Source organism: Falco peregrinus, chromosome 2 (genome assembly GCF_023634155.1).
Source record: "Falco peregrinus isolate bFalPer1 chromosome 2, bFalPer1.pri, whole genome shotgun sequence".
Taxonomy (NCBI): domain Eukaryota; kingdom Metazoa; phylum Chordata; class Aves; order Falconiformes; family Falconidae; genus Falco; species Falco peregrinus.
In genome coordinates, this window is record NC_073722.1 from 115,985,407 (window position 1) to 116,009,777 (window position 24,371).

At 41.3% G+C, this 24,371-nt stretch overlaps 1 protein-coding gene across 1 annotated transcript in view; it reads left to right on the top strand.

The window, feature by feature from the left end:
* Window positions 1-24,371, top strand: part of LOC101920943 (protoheme IX farnesyltransferase, mitochondrial) — a 106,311-nt gene that overhangs the window by 44,956 nt on the left and 36,984 nt on the right. The window lies entirely within an intron of this gene.

Genomic DNA, 24,371 nt, shown 5'->3' on the forward strand with positions numbered 1-24,371 from the left:
TGAAGTAATGTTTTAATTGACGCTTGTTACTTTTGAATTCTTTTCTAAAAGATCATATATTATTGTTACCTTTTTGTTCACATAGTTTCATTGGTGGTCTGTAACTGTTTCCCGGTTGGCTTAAAAAAAATTAAAAAAAAAAAAGCGTCTTAATGTTGAGGCTGCTGTGGTTTTCAGATATTATTTATTGCAATGATCAGTTTTTTTCTTTGGGGTGTTCCATGTTTAAGCTAATTGCTTTTTAGTTTGAAACCAAGGTTTAAAATTATTATGGTTCCTACAAATGAAAAATTTCATTCGTCCTTTTCCCTTGCCTCATAAAACTATTTAAGAAACCACAACGAGTTGGCCAAGAACTCTGAAATGATAAAATTCATTGCAAGATTAAAGAATTTATCCAAGTCTACATGCTGATTTTTAATATTACTAAATTAGATCCACCTTTTTGTATTTACAAAGAGAACTCTCCTTGCCCACCAGAGCCATTGCTGTAAATCACTTTCCGTCCGTCTGGCCAACACCTGATTGCACATGCTATCACCAAGAAGGTTTCAGCACTGTTCTTTATTATTTAATGATTGAAATACTTTTTTTTACCTGCTCCCAAAGGCCAAAAGATTTATAATCCTTTGGGGGCCGGTGGAGCTGCAATATTTCCTTTCACAGTCGCTCCTACTCCAATGTGAATGGTACTTGCAGGGTAACTAATATTATTTCCTCCTCCTACACTTTCCTTTTCCTGAAGCCATCAGATAAACGTTTGTTTGTTCTTACGTGCTCTTACAATGTGCTGTGCAACTACGGTTTCTGACTAACCAGATTCTTTTTCAGTTTTCACATGCTTCTTGTTTGGGGGGGAATGCCGGGGGGGATTTGCTTTAGAGATCGTGCTCCCTCTTTATCCTAAAATCTTTGTTTCCTGTGCCTTGCTCTTTTGCAAAGGGCATGTAGGAGAAAGCTGGCTGCAGTATCCTTACAAAACTTCATGGAATAAAAAAAATCGCTAGGAAATTGTCCTTACATATGAATTTTTTTTAGTATATCACATGTGATACTGGAAATTTGTGAGGCTTTCTTCACTGCAGTTTAAAATTGGTGTTCTGATAAGCACAATAGTAGTTGTATTTTACTATTGTATTTAATGATATACCTACAGAGCTTTGCATTAAGTAATCTTCAGCGTTTGAATCAAATAATAGTGCTTTTTGCTCGATACAGTTTCTGCAGATAATATGCTGGAAGTATTTACAGCAGTGGAATCCCTTACATTACTTAGCTTCTGGACACAATCATCAAATATTTTAGCAATCCTCTGAAGATTCATGTTGCTTAAGATCATGTGCTCTTTGCATTTTCTAAAGTCTTTCAAAATGAGAAAGAGAAAGGAAGGAAAATGGAAAAAATATGAAGAAAAGTAATATAAACTTTGATGTTCAACTTTGAGATTACCTCTGGGAATGAAGTGTCATCTCTTGAAAAACCTTGTGAGATCAATAAAATTATGCAGACTTGAACATCGTAGGTGAAGCATTTTAGGAAAATAAGTGCAAAAGAAATCTTTGCTTAGGCTGAATAATTGATGAGACTTTCCTTAAAATATCTTTAAATATAACACAAATGGTTGAACACAAAAATATATTATCCTTAAACTCAGATCACTTTGCATGCACATGAGTGCATGTAAGACTGTGTGTAGCACTTCATTTCAGAATATAGGAAATCTTTTGTCTGTAATAAGGAAAAAAATTTGACATCATATTACATGTTTTCATAAAGGAATGAGCTTTCACAAAAAGTAATGGTGAATTCGATCAGTTTTTCCCTTCTGCATCATTAAGAAACATTGTTATCAGAATCCAGAATCTCATATATTTGTCTGATACTGTTTTACCATTCTTTTTAGTTTAATTTTCAAACTCGTGAGCGGTAGTGCATATAATCCTCATTTACTTTTATTATTTTAACACTCTCAAAATCTGTTCTATTCTCCTGCTGTTCCACAAGCAACTCTCCTTCCTTGCATGTCATGACGCCGATCCAACCAAAACCTCTGTCTTGCAGCCTTTTTTAATTGATTTGGATTGGAAAAACTGGAGTTCTAAATATTGGGTTTTGTAATTGGATGACATAAAAAGCATAACTTATTAAAGAATTCCCTTCCTTATTTTGTTACACTAATATATAGAATTTAATGTGTTTTTTCCTGTGGATTTTTTTCCACCGCTTATAAATTTAAGCGTTAGTATGTGGTACGGACTCAATTTCCTCATAGCTTTTATGGATTTAATTACATTTGGGGGCTTAATTTGGTTTAAAAAATCCTGGTTTCCACACTTTTGGAAACTGAAGAAAATCAATTTTTCGCAGTTTCTGCTCCTTGTCCAAACTACCGTGCTGTACAACAAGACTTTGTAAAATCCTACTGAACCTTTACCCTGCTGCTTTTTGCTGTCTTTATTGTACAAGAGTGTATAACCAGATATACAACAGTGTATAACCAGCCCAGGAGACACGCATGTGTGAAAGCAGCTTAGCCAATTGTAACTAGATTTTGAAATATTGTTTGAATCAAATATCTGGACTCTTGGATGTGAAAACTGGTGCTTGAATTTTTTAGATCTGGATTCACTTTAATTCTGGAGTGGCAGGGAAAGGGCTGCTGCAGCTCGCTTGAGGCTGTGGGGTGGTGAAGTGTCAATGCAAGCTGCCCCCTTGAAAAGCTGAATTAAGTTTTGTTTGTTTGGTTTGTTTTTTTAAAATATTATTTATTTTCCAATCCACTACGAGTACCAGAAAAGGTTTATGTTGATGTACTGGCATTGCTAAGATCCTGAACGAGCAGTCAAGGAATTTTAAGGTTGTTTTGGATTTTGGTTTTCCAGTAGTAAATGGTTTTCTGCTGCTGGTAATTCTGTTGGTGGTTTTAGCCAGTCTTTGTATTTTAATTCTTATACGTGGTATTAAATAAAAAGTACATGCACCTTATTTTCAAGCACTAAAAAGCTCAGCCTGTGGCCCCGGGACCTGCCTGGGTGGCAGCAGGACCGGCCGCATCCTGCATCCCACTGCTTCAGGCAGGTACTGCTGCCAGCGCCCCAGCCTTCCCCTGCCCTCCGCTGCTACTTTTGCATCATTCTGGAAGGTGGCGACGCACAAACAGCTCTTTCAAAACACAGAAGCTCTTCTGATACCATGTTGCAGAATTTCACAGGGATTTTTTTTTTCTTTTCCTTCCCCCCCCCCCTTCTTGAGAAGCAGGCAGCAAGTGGTACACAGGCCAACTGGGATACTGGGAAAATACACAGCATCCTATCCATTATGCATGGCAAGTGTCCTTCATGCTGTGGGACACATCAGCAATTTCAGACCTTTCAGCAGCTCCTCCTGTGGTCCCACTCCTGCCCGTCTATCACGCAGGCTGCCAAGGTTGCCCCATCTCTCTTTCATTTGATATGGGCTGAGAATGACAGGCAGGGGAGCGCGGGTGAGCGCAGCCGTCGGCGGAGCGGCAGGCGGGCGGTTGGGGCTCCGAGTACAGCTGCTGAAAGCTGTCAGGATCTTGCCAGGTCATCCCCTAAATGAAGATCTTCCATCATGGTCTTTCTCCATGGCTGGAGACTTTTCCAAATCCACCACTTGCTTTTCCAGAAGCCCTGAACAGAAGTCACTGTTCATAGGGATGAAAAGCATGGCAGAGATTTTCCCTTCTGTGCCTTCGGCATTCAAAGGCATCTCTGTTTAGTCTCCTCCCCTCGTGCCCTACTATTGTTCACAGCCGCCTTCGTGTGTCCTTTTACATCGTGCTCTCACGTTTTGCTTTTATATTATTTATTACCTGTTTTCTCAACATTCTGGAAAGTTTCCCTGGTCCCGTTGAACAGCCACGCTCCTCCTCTTTCCCCCCGTCTTGTCCCGATCCCCCCAAACTCCCTTTTCTCAAAGCACAACTCCAAGTGAGCTGTGAGGTTTCTCCCGCATCCTGGTCCCGTCTGTGTGCCGTTTGTTTCCCCGTTAGGGCAAAGCCGTCACCACCTCCCTTTTAATAACAAGGAGAGTGATGGCAATAGCAAACCTTTCCATGTTGCCAAGAGCCATGGCATTAGCTTATAAACCACTCTGTCAAAAAATAAAAATAATAAAAAAAGCAATTTGTGCTAATGTAGTGTTAGGGATAGATATGATATTTTATGTTGTGATCCAAGGCAGTAGTAGCTGGCTACCAGAGCGCCGTTTCCTTCTAAAGTTATGATATAGCCACAGGACTTTTAATTGCATTTGAAAAAAGCAAAACAAGAAAAGCCTCCCCAAAATCCCCCAGCTCCGTGGTGTGCTGGGCATGTGTGCCGGGGGTCTGTTACCAGCGCAGACCAAGGGCACGGAGCAGAGCGCGGTGTTTTCAGTCTGGCGGGGTGAACCCCAACTCGCCGCACCCATAAAAAGAGATGTCTTGTCACAAGACGTTTATTCATTAAACTGCATTTATCCTGCCTCCCCTATTCACCCTGGAAAGTAAGCTACTGTGCAAGTAGTCCTATTTTTAATAGGAACATTCATAAATAAATTAGCCTCAGGGGAGGCCAGGGAAGAGGTTACATCTGCGGTTAAAGATGAAACAGAGTTTCATGAGGGCAGGATTATGTTAGTTGCTGCTTGGTTATGTATTTCTACACGTTGCTTTGAAAGGCACAAAAGTCCCGACTACTCCAGCGTTGAGGGAGGTTTGTTTTGCAGCGGGAAATCCCAATTTTAAATACTCGCAGTACACAATCATGCACTTTTGCTGGAAAATGGGCACTTTATAGAGAATTTTCCTTCCCTCTGTGCCCCAAGGAGGTAATGCATTTGCTGATGATAAACCCAACAGGTGCCAGGGCTGGTGGGTACTGAAGCCAGTTGGCTTTCTGCCGGCAGGCTCACAGTGGCTATATTGTGTCTCTAGGTTTTTGTGTGCTTCCATGTCCTTATGAGGGATGGTATAACCCAGTTGAAATACATACTTAAACTCCTGAGGGATTAAGTGTGTTTCCTTTGCTTTACAGTTCAGAATTTTACAGTTTCTTTGTTTGGGGGTTCTCAGATTGCTTAATGATTTTTTTTTTTCCCCGTTTTGCCCAGATGTGTATAATAGCAGTATTTGAACCTTACTAGGTTTGCCAATTTTATTACTCAACATATGGTATATCCTTTTATTTTTGTCTAGTATATCATTCTTCTGCTGAGAAATCCCTTGGTACATGCTTTTTCCTTATTATTCTTCAATTGTTAGGTTTGTAACTCTTCTGTATTCCGAAATTCAGCTTTTCACTAGTGATTCACAGAGACAAAATGTCAGATGTTTTGCTTCTGTCTGAAAAGTATTGTTAAGGCTGTCATTTATTGGAAGTATTATGATAGATTAAATTAAAATAACCCCTTCCCCCACCTCCCCAGGAACCTATTGCTTTCTGGCACAGGAGAAGGTAGTAGATGAGGCGGGTTTCTGCTGTACTGGATCAGGCCAGGCACAGGGGCGCATCCGTAGCCCATGAGTGGCTCCTCCAGGGGTCCAGCGCTGGTGATGCTGGAGACCCCAAACCCCCTGGCAAAGGGGATGAGCCCGCACTGGTCTGCTTGGCCGATGCTAGTGATGTTTTAGGGTGCACCTTCAACCCCAGCCTAGCTTCCCGCAGCGGTTTAGGGGAACACTGTTTTCTTCCACCTCTAAAGCATTCCCAAAGCCTGAACTCTCCTCTCTTATCCTCTGATCTTGGCCACATGGTGAGGTTGGAAATGCGACTCACACGGGCAAGTTTGGTTTCCCATAATATAAAGATACATCCTTTGCTCCGAGCACTATATATGCATTTTAAAGTCATTTATGAGTACATAATATTCTACCCCAAACCCTGCATGTGTGTCACATCCTTGCATGTTTATTATGTATTTATAGTGACCAGCATTTGCAGAGGAGAGCAGAGATTGTTTTCCTGGTAGGCTCAGGAGCAGATTCTTTTGCGGTTTACATATATATAACTCAATTAAATGGCATTAGGATAGACTTACATCAGCTGAGTTCTCAGCCCGGAGTCAAAATATAATTCTTAATAATGATGGTTTTACAAGTGATTTTTCTTTATAAAATTTTATTAGTGTTTTCTTCTGAGTGGTTTCTTAAGCTTTTCTTGCTCTATAGTAAAGTCTGCCTGTAAGAGAGTTCAGACTAAAGAATATTTTGTTTGAGAGTGAGTCAGTCTCAGCATAATTTGTAGTCTACTGTTACTATCCCTGATGTACTATTCGCATGATAACTCTTGTATAAGCTTCCCAATTCAGTTGTAAAGACACAAATCACTTGAATTCTGTAATTTCTTTCCCACGCAATGGGAATAACGTACGGCTTTCTATTGGCAAATATTTTGCTAATGCTTGTGTCTGGGTTTGGAAATTATAAATTACTGTCTGATGCTAATTGTTGTTAATAATAATAATAATAGCAACCTCTCAGGTAATCTTCCATATAATGAGGACTAAAAAAAATTTCCTTCAAACGCTGCTAATATTCACAGTGGAATGGTTGTCATGTTGTTATACACTTTGAGGAAAAGGATTAAGTTCTGCGTAGCAGCTAACATAAATGGTGGGTCATGTATCAGATGGGAAGACCCGGTTTAGAAAAATCCTTTTGTTTTCAATTGGCATAAAGAATAGCCAGAAGTAGTTACCCGCTGTGTTTTTTGCCATTAAAATATAGATTGTCCCAAGCACTTGCAATATTGATGCATTGTACCTGTGGGCAGGGAGCAGCCATGGGGTGATGGCAGTGAGCAGGGTGCAAGTCCTGGTGTATCCTCCGCCACCCGTTCTGTCACCTCACCCGAGGGACGGGGGCTCGTGTGCTGCACAGTGTAGTGTGTGTTTAGGGGAAATCGTTGCATGGTCCCGTAACGCTCGGACAAAAGGTTTAGGGGTTTAAATAAATGCCAAGAGGACCTGCAGGCAGTAACCCTCCTGGAGCCCAGCTTGTCTCCCTCACTGGGATGAACGGCTTAAACTGGCCCTGCTGGAATTCAACCGTTGACTTCCCAACAAGTCCAGTTATTTTGGAGCTGATGCTCAAACCACTGAACTATCATCCCAAACGTAATTAATTCTTAATCTTTCACCATAAATAGGTTGGCTAAGCTTCTGGTTGCTGTACTTGGGCTCTCTTATTGACGATACCTATTGGTGTGTCTGTTGACTTTGCTGCAGTTATTTCCACAGCAGACACTCCACGTTGTTTTCTTGCCAGGCTTTTCTTTCCTACAGGCGTTTAAATTAATAGCTGTGAACAAGCGTGGCTGGTTTGCTTACAAATATTCGGAATAAGATAAGCCATAAAGACAAGTGGTGGATAGCTGGATAACTTTATTTTAGCAATAATTCAGGCATATGTGTTGTTGAGGCAGAGAACTTGAATTCAGAGTGTATTTTAAAATAAAAAAGGCCTTTCACAAAGGCACCATACTGGGGCATTGTAACAGCGTGACTGTGAAATGTGGGTTTTGTGGTAGTGGGAAGTGAGAAGGACCAATCGGCCATTTTCTTAGCTCCAGTAAAACTTTCCACATTGACATTTCTTCTTAAGCTTCTTTCTCAGCATTACTATTAGCCTGACAAGTTTGGCTTTGCCACTAGGAAGACACCTTGCGTGTGTTCGGGTCAGCCTGAGCACGGGAGGTACCACATCGCGGTGCTGGAGCCCGCGCAGAGCTGCTCGCCCCTGTCTGGGGTCCCAGCTCCCCATTTCCCAGCTCCTCCGGTGCTGAGCGATTTCAGTGAACCTGCTGGCAGAGCTGAAGCAGTGTAACATTGCATGAGTATATTTTCACTCTGGTTTTAATGTGTCATTTGGATGTCCTCCTGCCTACCTCTGTGAACAGGGAGGGGTTTTTCCCAGCTTGGATCCTCGGGAGGATTCATTCTCAGGTGCTGGTGCAATTGCCAGCAAAAACTTGGATAACATCGCAGCTCCTTGCTGGCTATTACCACCCAGCATATTTTTTTAAATGACTTAAAAAAAAAATCAGCACTTAGAACTTCATAAATTCAGAAGTGTTTCTATTTAATATAATTACACACTTTATACTATTATATCTTTAATTAGAAATATTAGTGGCTGCATTTGGTGGAGACCTATTTTGGGTTGCAGTTGTCTGAATTCTGGGGGGTTTGTGAGTGTGTGTGCCTAAGTTGAAACATGTATGAGCAGCGGTAGCGATGCACTCTCCTAGGAGACATTAAATTCCTGTCTGGATATTGGTTGGTAGTGTATAGTTTGTCTCTGATAAGCTTGATGGTGTATTAATAATAATGCTTACATCTTATGAGCCCTGTGACAAGTCTGGACAGATTGGTTTCCTCTGCTGAGTATACCCTTAGATAAGAGGTTTTTTTCTAGTGCTGAGGGGTTTTTTTCGATTTTTATGTATTTCCTTGTGAGGATTGACTGACTGTCACTTTGTATAATTTATAAAAACTTCTGAAAAATATGCAGGAAGATTCATCTTCCGTTCACAATTTCATTTTTATGACTGGGGCAGCATGCTGGGAGCCTGGAGTAATTCTAAGCAGCGCTGTCCCCATCCGTGCTGCTTTTACAGCAGACATTGCAAATTGCCCAGTGAATTTATGTCTCCCTGAATCTAGCTTTTCTTCTAATTTTCAGTAAATTTCACACCCGCTGCAGTCTCCCCAAAGATTGCTCAGTAATGGACATTTATGGGAACATTCACAAAAATAATAGAAAAGTTGCAAGTTCCTGGAAATGCCATCAGATTTTGCTGTGATTCAGTGTGCCGTTAGCAGCTGTCCTTTTATTTACTAATGCCGCCCCATCTTACGCATAACTTGTGTGTGTATGCATTTATATGTATGTCTTTCCAAATGGTGACAAACCAGTCAAATAATGGAGAGTTAGACTGTTTCATGAAACTTTCCATCCTAGGAGGCACAAAGATTTTTCCAGGCACAGGCAGGATCCTTGTGAGGCACCAGGTTAATTTAGATTAAGAGGTGATTCTTGTCCTCAGTGAGTTCTGGGTTTGAAAAGGCGAGTGTGAGAATGAAAAAAAGGAACATGAAGTGATTTCTTCAGGATCACTCTGTGGGCTATTAATACCTGACCTAGGTTAAGAGTCAGGTTTTTTGCTTTCTAGTTCAGAGCGCTATCTACTCTTGGATTAAGGCTGAAGGCTTCTCAGGCAGAAAGAACTGAAAAAGAAAAAAACAAAAAAGAAAAATCTACTTTTCTTCGAGCATGATTGTGCACTAGTGTGAAAAAGGCAAACACCGTCTTGAGGCTCTCAAGCAAGGCATTTCCATGGAGGCAGGGAACTATTAATGCCATAAGCAGATAGTCATCTGGAAAACTGTGCCCCATTCTGGTCTCCCATATGCAGGAAAAATTAATTCAAATGGGAACAGGTGCTGAAAAGGCCTTGCTGGGATGTGGGAGGGAGCGAGGAGCCAGACATGTACAAGAGGTGGCTGAAAGAGCTTGGCTTGCGTGGCCAGGCAGGACAAAAGCTGGCATGGATATGATTGCTCTATAAATACATCGCGGGGTAAGTACCGGGGAGGAAAAGGACCTGCTCAGGCTGTGGAGCAGTGTTGGCAAAAGAACAAATGGGCATAAGTGAGCTATGCGTAAATTTAAGCTGGAAATTAGATGAAGGTCTCCAGCTATCGTAAACTTTTTAGCAATTTATGAAACGGTAATCCCTTTCATATGGCATGATTGCCTGTGTATCAGAGGCAGCGCGGCCCCATCAGCTTTATTTAGCAAGGGGGGACTTTGTTCAGCAGGAAGGTTGAGTAACTTGCTTAAGGTTTACACCCAGCTGTTTAAAACAATCCCCATACAGGCCTGGCCTGTTGTCTTGTTTTTTGATGAAATTACCAAGTAACTATGAATGCTGTTTAATAGATTCATTATCTGTCTGTTTGTTTTTCTAATAAATACTCATGCCATTTGGAAATCTTGTTCTGGGGGATTGTTTTCTATGAGTGACCCTGTCCGAATTTAAACTGTGATATATTTGGGTTATGCAGAACAGTAGTTACGTAAACCGGCTAAAATCTGTCACCTTTCCTCATCCCAAAGAGCTGATAGACCTGCCTGCACCAAGACAGCTAACCTAATAAAAAACCCTGTGAGTTTGTCGAAGCTGTCCCCTTGAGAGCCTTTCTTGTTGTGCTCAGGGTCATGTTGTGGGGTTTGCACTTTTTCCAGATCCACGCAAATACTGTGTTCAAGAACCTGGGACCCTGGCAAAGCTCGGAGTAGAAATCCGTCTCTGAAGGTAGCCCTGATGCCTTCTCAGCAGGCTGCTGCTTGGAGAGACCCAAGTGATTAATGGTGCCACCTAATTTTAAATTGCAATTAAAGCCTATTAGTCTGTGATCGCTAATCAGAGTGAAAGTTGTTTTTTGTTGGCTTTTATTACTCATTCCATTTTGTCCATATTAGTTACAGACATAATGTGATTGCTGTTCTGCTTTGCCAATACATGCATTCCCCAAGGGACCCTCTTCACTAAAATCTAGATCTCTCTTTACAGCTTGACAGGTTGCTGTTACAGCCATAGAATCATTTTTAATACTTTATAGTTCTCAATGCAAAAAAACCTTTTTTATTATTTTCATGGGTGAGGGTGACATAAATGTGAAAGTGCCTCCTGTTACTTGATATTTAATTATGAAAGCATCCACTGGAAAAATAGTATGAGCCTGGTGTAATCAGCGCTGGAGCAGACCTGCTAATCTTTTCATTTGGTCTAGACATCAAGGATGCTTTTGTACTAGTCTGGCTACAGTGTGATAATCTAAGACCTTCTGGACTAAAAGTTTCGGGACTCTTTATGAAGGGGAAAAACTCCTACATAAAACCCCTTAGGTTTGTGTATTGCTCTTTCAGCTGATAAATGCCTGTTTGATTAGTTCATGGAAAAGGTATTTGGATGAACCTGACTGTGGCAGCAGCTTGGCTGTTTGTTAGTGCCTTGATGTCTGGGAGCCACAGCCCGGTGTTCTCACAGTCAAAACAAGGTGCTGGTCCTGGCTTTGTTGGGTCTTTGAACTCCGATAATTCTGGTCAAACAGCATTTCCATTTGTCATGTTACTTTCGAAAAGATTTTTTTAATTAGTTGCGTTCCTAAAGAGATCCCCAGTCCCTGGCATTCGTTCAGAAGTGAAGAATGTGTTTCCTTGCACTTTTCTCCTTTATTGTTAAATTGCAATAATCCTCCTTGCCATCTACTTTAAAACAATTCAAAGATTCTAAACAAAACAGTGAAATAATTGCCAACGGTCTGTTTTCCCAAGCCTATCTTATTCCCAAACCACATACTTATTTTTAATGTATCACAGTCCAGTTTTAATCTGTTAATATGGTTTCTTTTCGACCTTAGCAACTTTAATTAAGGAGTGGGTGGGAGGGCAGCAGCAGGAGAGGGAGGGAATCCCCTTCACCTGTAAGATGCATTGGGAAAGTCATTTGGGGTCAAAACAAAGAAATTCTGTCTCTCAACAGTGGCCAAAACTGAATGCCTGAGGGGGAGTATAAGAATATAAATGAGGTCTTATATTTTTGATGAGTATTTTAGTTCTTTGCATGGAAAAATGCAGATTTTATCTACCCTGGAAGGATTCCAGTGCTGTCTGAATAAAACCACTGTCTGGTCTGGCACAGCACTGGTACGGCTCATCCTTCGGGAAGCTATGGTGACATTTCTGCTGGGACAGATCAAGCACGATGTTGCCTGAACTTGTCCTTGATGGGGCCAGCCTAGGACAAGCTCCCAGCGTGCCTGCGCCGGTTGCACTGACCTGCCCCAGCAAGTTGAGATAAAACTGAAACACCCCCCACCCCCCCTAATCTCTGGTGTTACCTTAGAAATAGATGACCGTGAGATTAGGAAAATATGAGCTGGGGGCACACGGTGGGATTACTTTTTCCCCCTGGATATGAAGGCAAGCGCTGGCTGGGGCATCTCTGCAAATCGTTCACATGTGCTCTGCACGGTGGCTGAGAACCAAGGGGCTGGGGTGGAGACACCTTGCTAACTGGTTCGTGGTGGGTTTGACTCCTGTCCTGTAGTTTGATGTCCTGTAGTACCTTGGCGATAGCGGGAATACTGCTGTTCAAAGCGTTTCCGAGAATGCACATCTCCTGCACTCCCAGGTGCATCTGGTGGGGGATTTTTGCATCTTCTTTTGTAAAATGAAGATTATACTCCTTATTTGTGGGAGGGAAAGACAAGAGGATACAGCAAAATTAAATAACACTTTTTTTCCTTTGTCGTATTTTAAACAAGCAGGAGAAGCAACCCCTTTTAAATATAACTCTATTAAATGTTATCTGTAAATACAATTTCTTGTGGAGGGTCTGACTTCATGGAGCACCATTTTCTTTCGGTTTTCAGTAGAAGGCTTTGTCTGTTAAGAGCTGAGTGGTGCTGGGCCATGGGATGGTTGACTAAGGTTTTTCCTTGATTTGACTGCAGTACTCTGGAGTGAGATGAGAAGCATCCTAAGGACAGGCTTCTCGGTGTTTGCAGGCCACCGTGCCTCTTCTCTTCAAACTTATCAGATCTCGGTGCCAGATTATCTCTCTGCCAGCTTTTAGAAGCTCGGCTTAGTTGTCAGCAGCTTGTCTGCTAATAGGCACAACTGTTCTCCATCAAGGCTGTGTGAGCAAAGCATCTGGAAATGTGGAAATTCAGAGGAAATATCGCTGGTGAAACTCAACAGAGAAAACCCATGCAGATTGGGAGAGGGAACTGCCAAACTATAAATATTTATATAGTAAATGCATATGCTTGTGTGTAAATGAAGTGCTTATAAACCCTATGAGCAATCCTCCGAACCTGCTTTGTGTACATTTCAGTGTAGAAAATACAGTTTAAACCTCTGTTTGGATGAGTGTGTGTTTAGAGAGAAATTGCCCAGGTGTGCAAAGGGGTCGGATGCCCAGCTGCACTGTGCTGCAGCAAGGCACTTGCGTTCTGAGTTTCTTTTGCTTGATTGCAGTTTAGTCTTTTTTTTTTTTTTTTCTTTCTTTCTTTTGTTCTCTGGGACCACAATTTGAGATATTTTGCATTTGTATAATTTCTGTAGCCATGAACAGATAATTGTTTTTCAGAACTGGAATTTTTTTTTATATAGTTTTTCACCATTCAGTTTAAACAAGGGCTAGAACGTAGAGCTACGCAGAAAATTATCTTTACTAAATAGCACAATTCCGTCAATTACTTTCATGATGTGTTCGTTCAGTGTTTAAAAGACTTGTAAAATGTAATTAGATTTCTTTCTAATTTTAATACTTCTATTATGTGGATTAAATAAGTAGGTGTGCTGAGCATTACCTTCTGCAGCAGGAGTTTTGGTAAGATGCCTGTGCCCAGCTATTCATAATTTTCAAAGGCTATTTTCATATCTGTCTGGGTTTTTTTACAGTACAACATGCAGACACGGTAACCATGTGCTTTTTTGAGTTTTACTTCATGCTTCCTCTATAAATCTTACTTCATAAGAAGCATTACTAAAAGTTGCAATTCATTTCACCACTTCATATTTAATGATTATCATGTAAGAGCATCTTGGGACTTGTCCACACAGGAACTGCAGCATAATTAAATGGAGGTATACACTTAAGGACTTGCCTACCTAGGGAAATTAATTTGAATTTTACTGGTATGTGAATTTTAAAGCACAATTTTCTTTCTCAGGATGTCTTTTGTGGGTACTTTTGTTTTGGAATAAGATCTTTTTGTTGCAAGCTTGGTTTTGAAATTGAAATCTAGCATTTCTCGAGAATATATGCAGACACTTCCCTCACTGAAGAATCTGAAATGTGGCCCAAAAGTAGATGTCTAAACGAGATAGATGTATTTTGGTCATAGGAATACGACAGTGTTCATTTTAGTTCCAGTTTGTAATGATTTTTTTGTTTCAAGAGTTTCCATGGGAATAACTGATTTGATTTTACAGTCCTTTCTTGAGAGGACCCGATAGCTTTTTTTCTTTAATTTTTTATGCTTATACATGGATACATATATGAGGTCAGTGGCTTCATACGCTGATCTGGGCTCTGGGACCAATTAAATTCTTTGTTTTATCCTATACCTGCCAGCAGTGAAAGCCTGCTTTGATCAGTGGTACCCTGATGATGGACTTCTGGACTTTTGCCTTCTTATGCATATATTCCTACTTTCCTGAATAAAGTTTTTATCAATGACTAGATACTGTAATATACTTTCATTATCACAGAAAGACTTATGATTCTGGGGTTAGTTCCATGGAAAACGAACACAATGTCAAAAACTCCCATGAGGCAGAATCTGGCTTTAACCCCTTGCACAAAGACCCTCAGTCAAATCTCCTGTTGATTCCAGATGATTTTTTTTTTCTTTTTTCCTTGTCATTGAATAAAGCACAAGTCCCAGCTCTCCAACTTTAGTGAGACCTATATAGTCAACGCTTTCAAATCTCTGTGGTGGTGAAATGAGCTGGAAACAGTCCCCCAGAAGCTCTCAGGTGGGTACTGGCACCCAGGGGAAATCAGGCCACTGAGGTACAGGGTTGGTTATTTTTCATCCCCATAGATACTCAGAAAACTTCATATTGGACTAGCACTTAGCAAACAAAGGTGACATTTGAGGCACCTGGAAGACAAATCTGACAAGAGTGGCATTTCCCTGTCAATATTAAAAAGCTCCTGCAAGTTCACTGCTAGGTAAAAGTAATATCCATTGCATGAGCTCCAGGAGTCAGGCAGCAGCGTTGCTTTAATTTGTTATTATTTGTCATGCTTTAATAACCTTTTTGTAGAAGGATTGTGCAGGTTTGCACACTCAATTACTGCTTTGGTGTAGGGAAGTTCTGCCGTGGCTGGTGGCACTCGAGAGCCAGAAGCCACAGTGGGGTCCAAGGGGACAAAGGCTGCCCCAGGTTTTGAGTGGAAAGCACAGCTTTATTCCAGCATATTGATGCTTATGCAGTGCTTAGGACAAGTTTTGCTTATATGTCATTATGTTTCTTATTATTGTTCTTTTATTTTAAGAATGGCCTTCTAAAACAGGGAGAACCATGCTGTCTTGTCCGTATCTGTGCCTCCTTTTGGCAAAAGAATTCCTGTTGCCAGAAGCCAGGATTGAATTTTTCATTATTTAAGCTTCTAAAGCATTTGAAAGGATCATTGTCACAAAATAAATAAATTTACACAAGGGAATAGGTCATTATATCTTAAAAAGCAGGGGGAGGTAATGCTGATTTGGTCTCTTAATTGGTTTCCAAGCTAAAATTAATAGTGTGTAGAATCCCTCTTAGTAACATGACTCAGAACTATTTATTTTTCAACTCCTCTTTTAACTCTAGCTGAGATTGATGGGTGTGTTATCTTAGCATTTGGGAGATGCAAGCAGTATTGGAATGACAAACATTTCTTGACAGCTTTAGAAAGATGGATGATGTGATGCCCCTGCAACAGGTTTGGGTGTTTGTGCTTTCTAATGGGTTATCGTGAGACTTTTGCTTCACTTTCATTCTTAACGAAGGGGAAGGAAAGGTGAGACCTAATTACTGGTTTGAGATATCTGTATAACTTGAATTCTCAGTGTATAGGTTTGTCATCCAGCCCTTACCAGAATTGCTGTAATGATGGCTGTCCTCAATTAATGGTTAGTGAATTATGCATAAATAAAAGGAGAAAGTAGATGGTGGCTAAACTTTAGCTGCAAAGCTGGTGCTAAGTACTTTGGATATCTGTTGTTATATTGTATCTCGTTACTTTATTTAGCAGATCTACACATTCTGCATAAAACCATGTATTTATGAAGAGACATCCCTTACTGAAACTAATGCACTATGGGTAAAATCCTTAGGCGTGACCAGAAACTTAATACAGTTTTGTGAGCATCTCATGCATGTCTTTTGATCGGCTGTAGCTTTAAGAGGAGAGAATGCCTTGAAAATGTCACGTCGGTGGCCTGCCACATTGCATACAAACCTGTTCTGTGCAGCCTGAGGACCCTCGGTTGAAACCCGCTGCTCACAGAACTGCGGCTTTGGCTTTAGCTGTAGACTTTTGGGAGATCTTGTAACTATCACATTCCTCAGCAGAGATGTGGCTTTCCTTTGTGGCCTGTGAAATTAATAAGAAAAAAGATATTATTAATATATTGGTGGCTTTCTGTTAACTCCTGTTCAGATGGGAGAGAGGAGAGTGATTTCTCTGAACTTGCTTTATTGCCAAGATTAAAAAAAAATAAATAAAACCATTGTCATACAGATGAAGTTACAACATTGGACGCATCAAGTTGCCTTTGATATGTTTAAAGCTCTTCAGAATATTAGGACCTAGACTCCTTTTGGCACTGAGAGCGCATGGTGGAGTGAAGTGATGGCTGTTCTCTTGCCAGTGAAGTGTAAATGATTAAATCCCCCGCAGAGTTTTCTTGCTCTCTTTTCAGACATCTGAACAACAGGAAAAAGTTGTTTTTAAATTTTATTGTGAAGCGGATACTTGTAAACTCTGCTGTAGACCCGGTAGATTCCCTAAATGTGCCCCGTATGTAAAAAATGTGACTTGAAACTCTTCCTGATACCAACTCTTTAAATACTTTAAAGGAATAACTCTTGAGGAATGATTTTATTAGAAGGTTTGAGCTGCAGGTAAGTCCAGCCGGTCAGTTCTGCCACAGTTGGGCAGTGTTACCATGCTGGGTCTCTGAGGCATGTCAGTAAATGCTGATGCCACTTTACACCCTTGTTCACATTTAGGCTTTTTTATTTGCTATATTGCAGTGTTCCCAGGTTTCGTTCATTGTGGGGTTTGGGTTTGGGTTGGGTTTTTTAAAATAGCTTGGCCAGAAGGAGCTGTAGATTTTTCTTTTGCCAAATACAGATGGACCAAAGCGAATGGTTTTTCACAGGTGCCAGTAACTCCAAGTAAGAGAGTTAATTTATTTCCAAAACTAAAAGGTGTTTTGAATAAGGAATATATGTGTGTACGACTACATAAATAACCTTTCCATAGCCAAAAGCAGGCAAGCCTGCTGCTTTATGTATGGTGCTGCTTTTGTCTGTCTTGTAAGAAAAAAAGTATTGCTAACAGGACGTGTCAGCCATAAGCAGTTAAAGACAACACGTCTATGTGTGATAAAAGAGAACACTTCATGGATTAATATTCGGGTGCCTGGCAAGAACCACACTGCAGTGGATTAGTATTCTTATCATTTGAGTGACAAATTATAAAAAGCTGATTAAAATGACCTGGATCCCAGACTCATGGGTTGGAGCCAGGAGATGTGTGGAAGTGATTTAAATCTCACCTTTCCACTTCCTTACTCGAATCTCCTGGGCAAGAAGCGAGAAGCAGCGAGGCTGCTGTATTTTATAGCTCTCTGGTTGTCACAGGGGACTGGAAAGCAGATACTGGAAAGCTGATACTGATAGTCTGGAGGGCTGTCTGGCTACCAGCCCCTTTTACCACTGTCCTAGCTAAAGCCAGGAGCTCAGGGTCCTTCTGTGGGCACTAGAGAGAAATAAAGGCTTTACATCTCTGTTAGGCAAGCTCCTGCCTCTGTTGGCTCTCACTTGCCGTCTGGAGGAGATGCGTGTCTCCTGGTTGACTCTTGATCTCCTGCTTGACTTAAGCACTTGCACTGGGCAGCAGAAATACTTCCCCAAGAGTTCCTGAGTAACAACTTTATTCCACCGCAGGAATTTGTCTAAGCCATCTTCAGTATCGGATTTTATCTGCAGTATTGCTCAAAGCAGCTGCACTATGTCCAGAGGACCTGGCCTTGTGTATTTTAGGACATATCGTAACTTAAACCAGATACTGACCTTGTGCAATTCCTATCTTCAGCGAAGAGATTGTTATTTGAAGTTTTGTTTGTTTTTTAAATCATACATTGCGCTCACAGCATGCTGGCATCGTGACAAATATGATTTAATGCAAAGGAATCTGAGAAAATGGCTTTGCGAAGTGATTCAGCATGTATTTTAGTAGGCATAAAGGTGGTATTTTTCTTCAACTCTAATAATTGTTCCTAAAATATATAGAAATGAAGTAGTTCCTGAAAAGCGAAAAGTATATACCTCTGCATCTGACATCTAAGTATAACCCATCATTAAAAACTTGCAGAAATCCTGCATGGATAGGTAACAGGTTTGGGGTGGTCAGAGGCCAGTTGTTGACGTGTGGGTGGGTAGGTTCAGTTGTCACTGATTATACCAGGGCAACACAAGGCACAGAGAGGTGACTGCTGCTTCATTGCCTTATCTCCATGAGCCTGGAGAGGGAGAACAGTTTAACCCATAAATGGCAGAGATGCCGCTGTGTTGCTGCTTCTGCCTTGGGGTGTGTGATGCACCAGCTCAGCAGTGGGAGCCAAGTCACAGCCTCACCCTTTCCCTCTCCTACTTTCATATCCAGGGTGTCCAGATCAAAAAATTAAAAGTTCCAAGGGGAAATCTGTTGCATTTTTGGTCAGAGCAGTTTGTTCTCTGGGTGCAGCTGGTTGGGCCAAAGCAAGGGAAGGACATGAGGTGTTTATCTAACTGGGGTTAGATGACCTGAAAAACATTTTTTAGCAATTTTCATTTTAAGATGAAAAGGAAGAGCACAATGGTGACAAAGTCCATGTCCAGAAGAAAAGGATGGGAAGGCATTCGGTGCAATACGTCCTGCACTTCGGAAATTCCTCCCTTTGGTTCAGGGAGCCCAAACACATTGATAGGCAAGTTCGCTGGTGGAAGTAGGGCTGGAGGAAGGCTTGGAGTAAGGAGCTTTGTTTGTGGTTGTATTAATTGTGCGCTAAATAAAAAGGACTTGTTGGTGGTAAATATTTAATATTATTAGAAGCCTTTGGCAGCTGGCCAGAAACCAGTGTTTCTTCCCATGAAAGCTGTTCTCCAAGGTGGATCACATCAGGTGAAAGCCTGTCTGCAGCATCCAGCTTGCGTTTCCCCTGAAGCTGTGGCTGACCTCCGTGACGCCTCAGGAATATGCTATTTAGGTGGCTCACAGTGTCAGCAGTTTTCAAGATTGCACAGCTTATAAAGGCCTGGTTTTATTTTTATTATTATTTGGGGGTTGTTACAGTATCTTCTTAGCAAAATGAGATTCTAGTGGGAAGAGCTGGGCTCATCGGTTGTCACCCAACCTGTTTCCTGTTTACTAAAACAGGAGATTCACGTCTTTTCTCCCATTTCAAGTCTCGCACATCAGATGCATTGAAAAAAATGAGATGAAATGAGTTTGGTTGGGGTTTTTTTTCATTTATTGGTACTAGCAAATTTGATGCAAAGATGAAGAAAAATGTTGTACATAGGGGTAAAGTAGATAATTTGGTGCAAATGCACCATTATTTCATTTGAAGTTATTCATACAATTGAAGACCGCATGTAGTCCTTAATTATCTTTTCCTGCTTCATTAATTCCTTGCTTACTGCAGCATGCTCAGACACATGCATGCATACCCATGGTCTTTCCCTCCACCCTCGCTGCTTTTACCCAGGTGAATGCCCCAAGCACATCCACACCCACGGTGGTTCACCCAGCTGGGCTTCAGCACTTCCAGGCGGCATGTTTCGGGATGCATCTGTCATCCTGCCCTCTGTCCCAGTCCCTCATCGTTGTGACGGGACCTGCGGATGGAGCAGCAGGGTGTTAGCACCGTGCTGCTTTGACACTCCTGAGTGTTAACAGGGTCCTGTGCTTTTCAGGCTCCTTGTAATGGTACTTCTGGTATCGCCAAAGGATATTGTTTGGCCAGTGCTGGTGGAGAGGCCGCTGAGCTGCAAGAGTTTAATGACCACTTGGTTTGTTGGTCAGACCCACTAGAAGGATTTGGATGAGCTGAAAACAAATACAGAGCAGTGTGCCAGCGGCTCTGGGCACTGCTGCCTGCTAAGTGCACTTAAATGCTAAGTGCAACGCAAAACCTTAAACAAAATCTCAGTGTTGGTGGCCGTGGGTGGCTCTGGGAATCCCTAGAAAGTCGCATGCTTGTAAAGTGGTCGAGAAAATAACGTGTCACCTCTTGAGCACTTAAAAGCAGAGCCCGCACGGCAGGTCGTGAGGGGACAAGTCAGCGCTAATTGAGATCTGTGAGCCTTTGCATTCTCCATCCTGCAAATATGTTTCTGAAGGGGCAGGTACCAACATTTTCTTTCAGTTACCTCCTGTTCTCTTTCCTGTACACAACAATGGGCTTCCAAACACTGGCTAATAAGAAGAATGTGTCTTTTGTGGAAGCTTTCTTAAAAAAATAATAAATTAAACTGTGACAGATGCTTTACCTAGCAGACCTTTCTTGGGTTCACTGGGACATGACAGTTTGGGGTTTAGCTGCCCTTCTCTATCTGTAAGTAACATTGTTCAGGCTTACATCAATCTCTTTTTTAATTAGAATCCTCTTTGAAATGGAAAATATTAAAGCAGATCTATAGCTAGACTGGGAACTGCAGAGCCAGAGGGTTTACAGATACTGCCTTTAAAAAAAAAAAAAAAAAAAAAGCAATTTCTAATCCTTAAAGTATTTGCCTTGCTTTATTTTCATATCTTGAAGACAAACAGGTGCTGTGTGCCCTTTATGATTCTCAAATATACAATCTCCAAGCCAGCAATCTCTAAAGCCTTCCCTTGTTTGTACAATTAGGGTGGGATTTTCAGAATCACTCAGTGTTGGTCTGTCTCTGCTCTCATTGAAGTCGAACTGCTGTTGACTTCAGTGAGAATAGTGTTAGATCAGTACATGAGTGCTTTTGAAAATCCTCCCCTTAGCTTTTTTTTTAGTCACATCTGTGTACAATTGAATAAAAAGACCTTTGTAATATACTTTAATTATTCTTTGTTGTTTTCATATAAAAGTGATTGAAAGGAAACCAGCAGAAAACCTATAATAATAATCTTGACTTTGATCTTATTTACCATAAATCATATGTTATGTTTTTCTTCTCCTTTTATGTAATTATATATTACTTTATCACGTTGTGAGATAAATCACTGAGAACACGAGAAATAGAAATAATTCAGTAATACAGAGGGAAAGAGCACTCACAAAGGATGGAGCTCAACTCTTCGTGGTCTTGATGGGTTTCCAGTGCTGCTTACAGCGGCTTTCCTTTGAACGCATGGGAAAATGAGGAGACCTCGCGTGAAGGGCTAGTGCTAAAACCTGATGAATTTGGAGGCCACATGGCCAGCTGTGAGGAATGGCTTTCTGGACATCACCTTCCCAGGCGTCCTCAGGTTGTGGTGCGAGTACCCAGACTCTGCTCTGCCACTGTGCTCCCCACCTGGTTTTGGTCCACCTGCTCCTCCCTGGCTCATGCACCGTTTTGGTTTCCAGCATGTGTTTTCCGGTATGTTTCTGGTTTAACTATTTACTCTTTGGCAATGCCAAAGAAACCCAAAGAGGATCAGACCTTACTGTAGAGCAGAGGAGATCAGAGAACCTCAGAAGCATCTGATTCAACAAGGCCAGTACTTGCAACACTTGCCCTGTACAGCCCAGTTTCACCCCTGGCTGTAGACATGCAGTGAAGTGCTCAAGTGGGGAGTCCAGTTGTGCTGGTCATTATTTGCATTGTATTAAAAGTGTTTGCTTGGGTCTGTAGCAAGAGATTTTTAGCTGAGGAGAGGCTTTGGCCACCACCTGCACCCACCCCTGTAACTCGTCTCCACCTGCCCAGTGCGGTGCAGGGCACAGAGGATTTTGGAGACCAGCAGCACTTCAGTGCAGGAGGTGGTGACTGGTCTTTGGCAACAGCCTCGTCTTCTCATTCGCTCATTAGTGCCACAGATTCACCTGAACTGCCCTTCACAGAGGCTGCGGAGAGAAATACCTCCATGCAGAGGACAATTCTGCTGCCAAAGAGCACGTGGAAGCCTGCTCAGCTGCAGGGGTGGCTTTGCAATGGGAAGCCCACCGAGCTGCCTTGAATTAAATCATCTTTTAATAGCAGGGTTCCGCTCCATCTTTAGACGCATGGGATTATCGGTTCTGATGTAAATATGTGTTTAGCATTAGAGTAAAATGTTATGTCAATACATGGAAGACCGGTTGCCTATTTCAGCCGCTGCTGTTTCCACCATGTGTCACAGATTAGAGCTGGCCCTGGACAGGGGCCAGGCTGGTGCTTGATATGCTCTAAATCCAAAGCGGTACATGAGAGATGTTTACTAGCCCAAGTGTGGGTGATCTGTTTGATAAACTAGATGACATATTGTTCCTCTTAATGCACTCTATTTATGTTTTCATGTGAACAGGAGTAAAGGTATTGAACTGTCGTAATTCAGGAGTTAAAATCTCTCCCGCAGGAATGACCAAGGATGGCAAGTGCAGCACGTGCTCAGGGCTTTCCATCCGCTCCACTGGCTTAATTAACTGCAAATAGGCAGGCCGCTGGTTTTGAAAACTTAATAAGTGGTGTTGGTGTTTAACTGGTGATACGGAAAGAGCGAGAGGGCATCCTGGAAAGGCACGGGACACCCTCTCACTCTTTCCATATCATGTTCGTCCTAAAAGTGCCAGCACAGTGTAATGCCGTCTGCATCTGCAAGGTGATGCTAAGGGAGTCTTGGCTTAGTCCAAATCAAATTATGAGTCGATGTGTCCCCCAGGAGGTCTGAATGATTAGCTACCCTCTGCAGTCGCTCCTGGTTCCAGCAGGTAGCTTGAAGAAATTAAATGTTCTTTAACATTTCACTTCATGCTGGTTTCCACTTTGTTTTTAAGAAGCTGAAAGAAAAAGAGAAGAAAAAAAAAACCAAACCATGAGTGTAAACAGCTATAAGCATTAATGTGACAGCTAATCTAAGAATTGTTAGATGTTTAAGATATAATTACTGTATATTAACTAGACGAGATCTACACAAAGAGTCTGATGAGCCTGCCAGAGAAATAAACCACAAAGTACTAGCTGGCCTGATTTATTTTTTTCCATCATCATGTTTTAAATGTTCATGCATACTGATTAAAATTTCGGTTAGGGTTTTGAAAGCTTTTGCCAAGTTTTGTCGCTCAGGGATTTTTAGATGCTGTGGATTTAACCCTCTGTCTGTCCCTTTGATGGCTAGCTTCCCAGATACCTAGGGCAGATAATATTCTGCCTTGTCCAGCTGAACTGATGCATTCAGACTTCCTGAGGAAAAAGCCTCTTGAGTGCTTCTAAAATATTTATTTATCCAGGTTTCATCTTACTGAATTTACTCTTTGCTAAAACAGGCGGTACTGTGTTGGCCTGGCATGAGATAGTATGTTTGAGTTTACTCTTTCATTCCTTTGGAATGATATTTGAGATGCACATTTTTTTCATTTTTTCTAGAATATCAGGGGAAAATAATTTCAAGTGGAGAGAGAATTTTACTGAACATCTGGGAGCAAAATGGGAAAAGTTTGATAAATGGCATCTTGCTGACATGTAATAGCAACTAGCTCAGTGAAAGAATCTAGGGCATTGCAAATAAAAGGATTTTTCGTAACTGTAGTTCAATTGGATATGTAGTTTCGTGCGTACAGTTGACAGTAACAGATTATTCAGATTGTCAGATTTTAAAAAGCAAAAAAAATTCAGATATAAGTCATACAGCAGTCTTAATTTCAGGAGCAGCCGTGTCTGTGTACGACAGACACAGACATTTTTTGACTACTTAACTCTGCAGGCTGATAATTTTCTTGTTCAAGTTTTGTATTCTGTTCAGGGGTTAACTACTATATTAAATGTATGGAAATATTTCATACATTCATTATGGTATTGTCAGGTTATACCAATTACTGCATAAGTTTAAATTCTTTCAGGTGTTCTGTCAAACTGTTCTTCATTTTAGTCATTTTGTGTTTGAGACACACTGAGTTTAAAACTTGCACCTTATTTTGATTTTATCCGTCACACATGGAATACCTTTATCCATAACCTTAAATACTCTGAAATGAGCCAGAATCTCCTCACATGGACAAGTTTAAATTGGAAGTAAGTTCAAAGCAGTCAGACTTTGCAAATATAAATAAATACTGTGTCTATTAAAAAAAAAAAAAAAAGACAAAACTGAGCACGGCCCAGCACATTTTCAGGAGAGAAGACTTTAGCTCTATAGAATTTTTCCTTGCATTGCTCTAGCAGTCTGATGTCAAATGACATTTTTTCTTCATTTAGCATAATTGTCTCTGAAATGTAACAGTGAAACAAACCATTAGCAAAATGCTGAGCTGTCAGAAGCAATCACTGGGTTTGGATCCAAACGAGGTGCTTTCCCTTCTCCGGAGGTACTCGCGGTTTCCTATAGAGGTTCTTTGTGAAGCATCCAACGCGTCAAGGGTGACATTGTGGCCACGAAGAT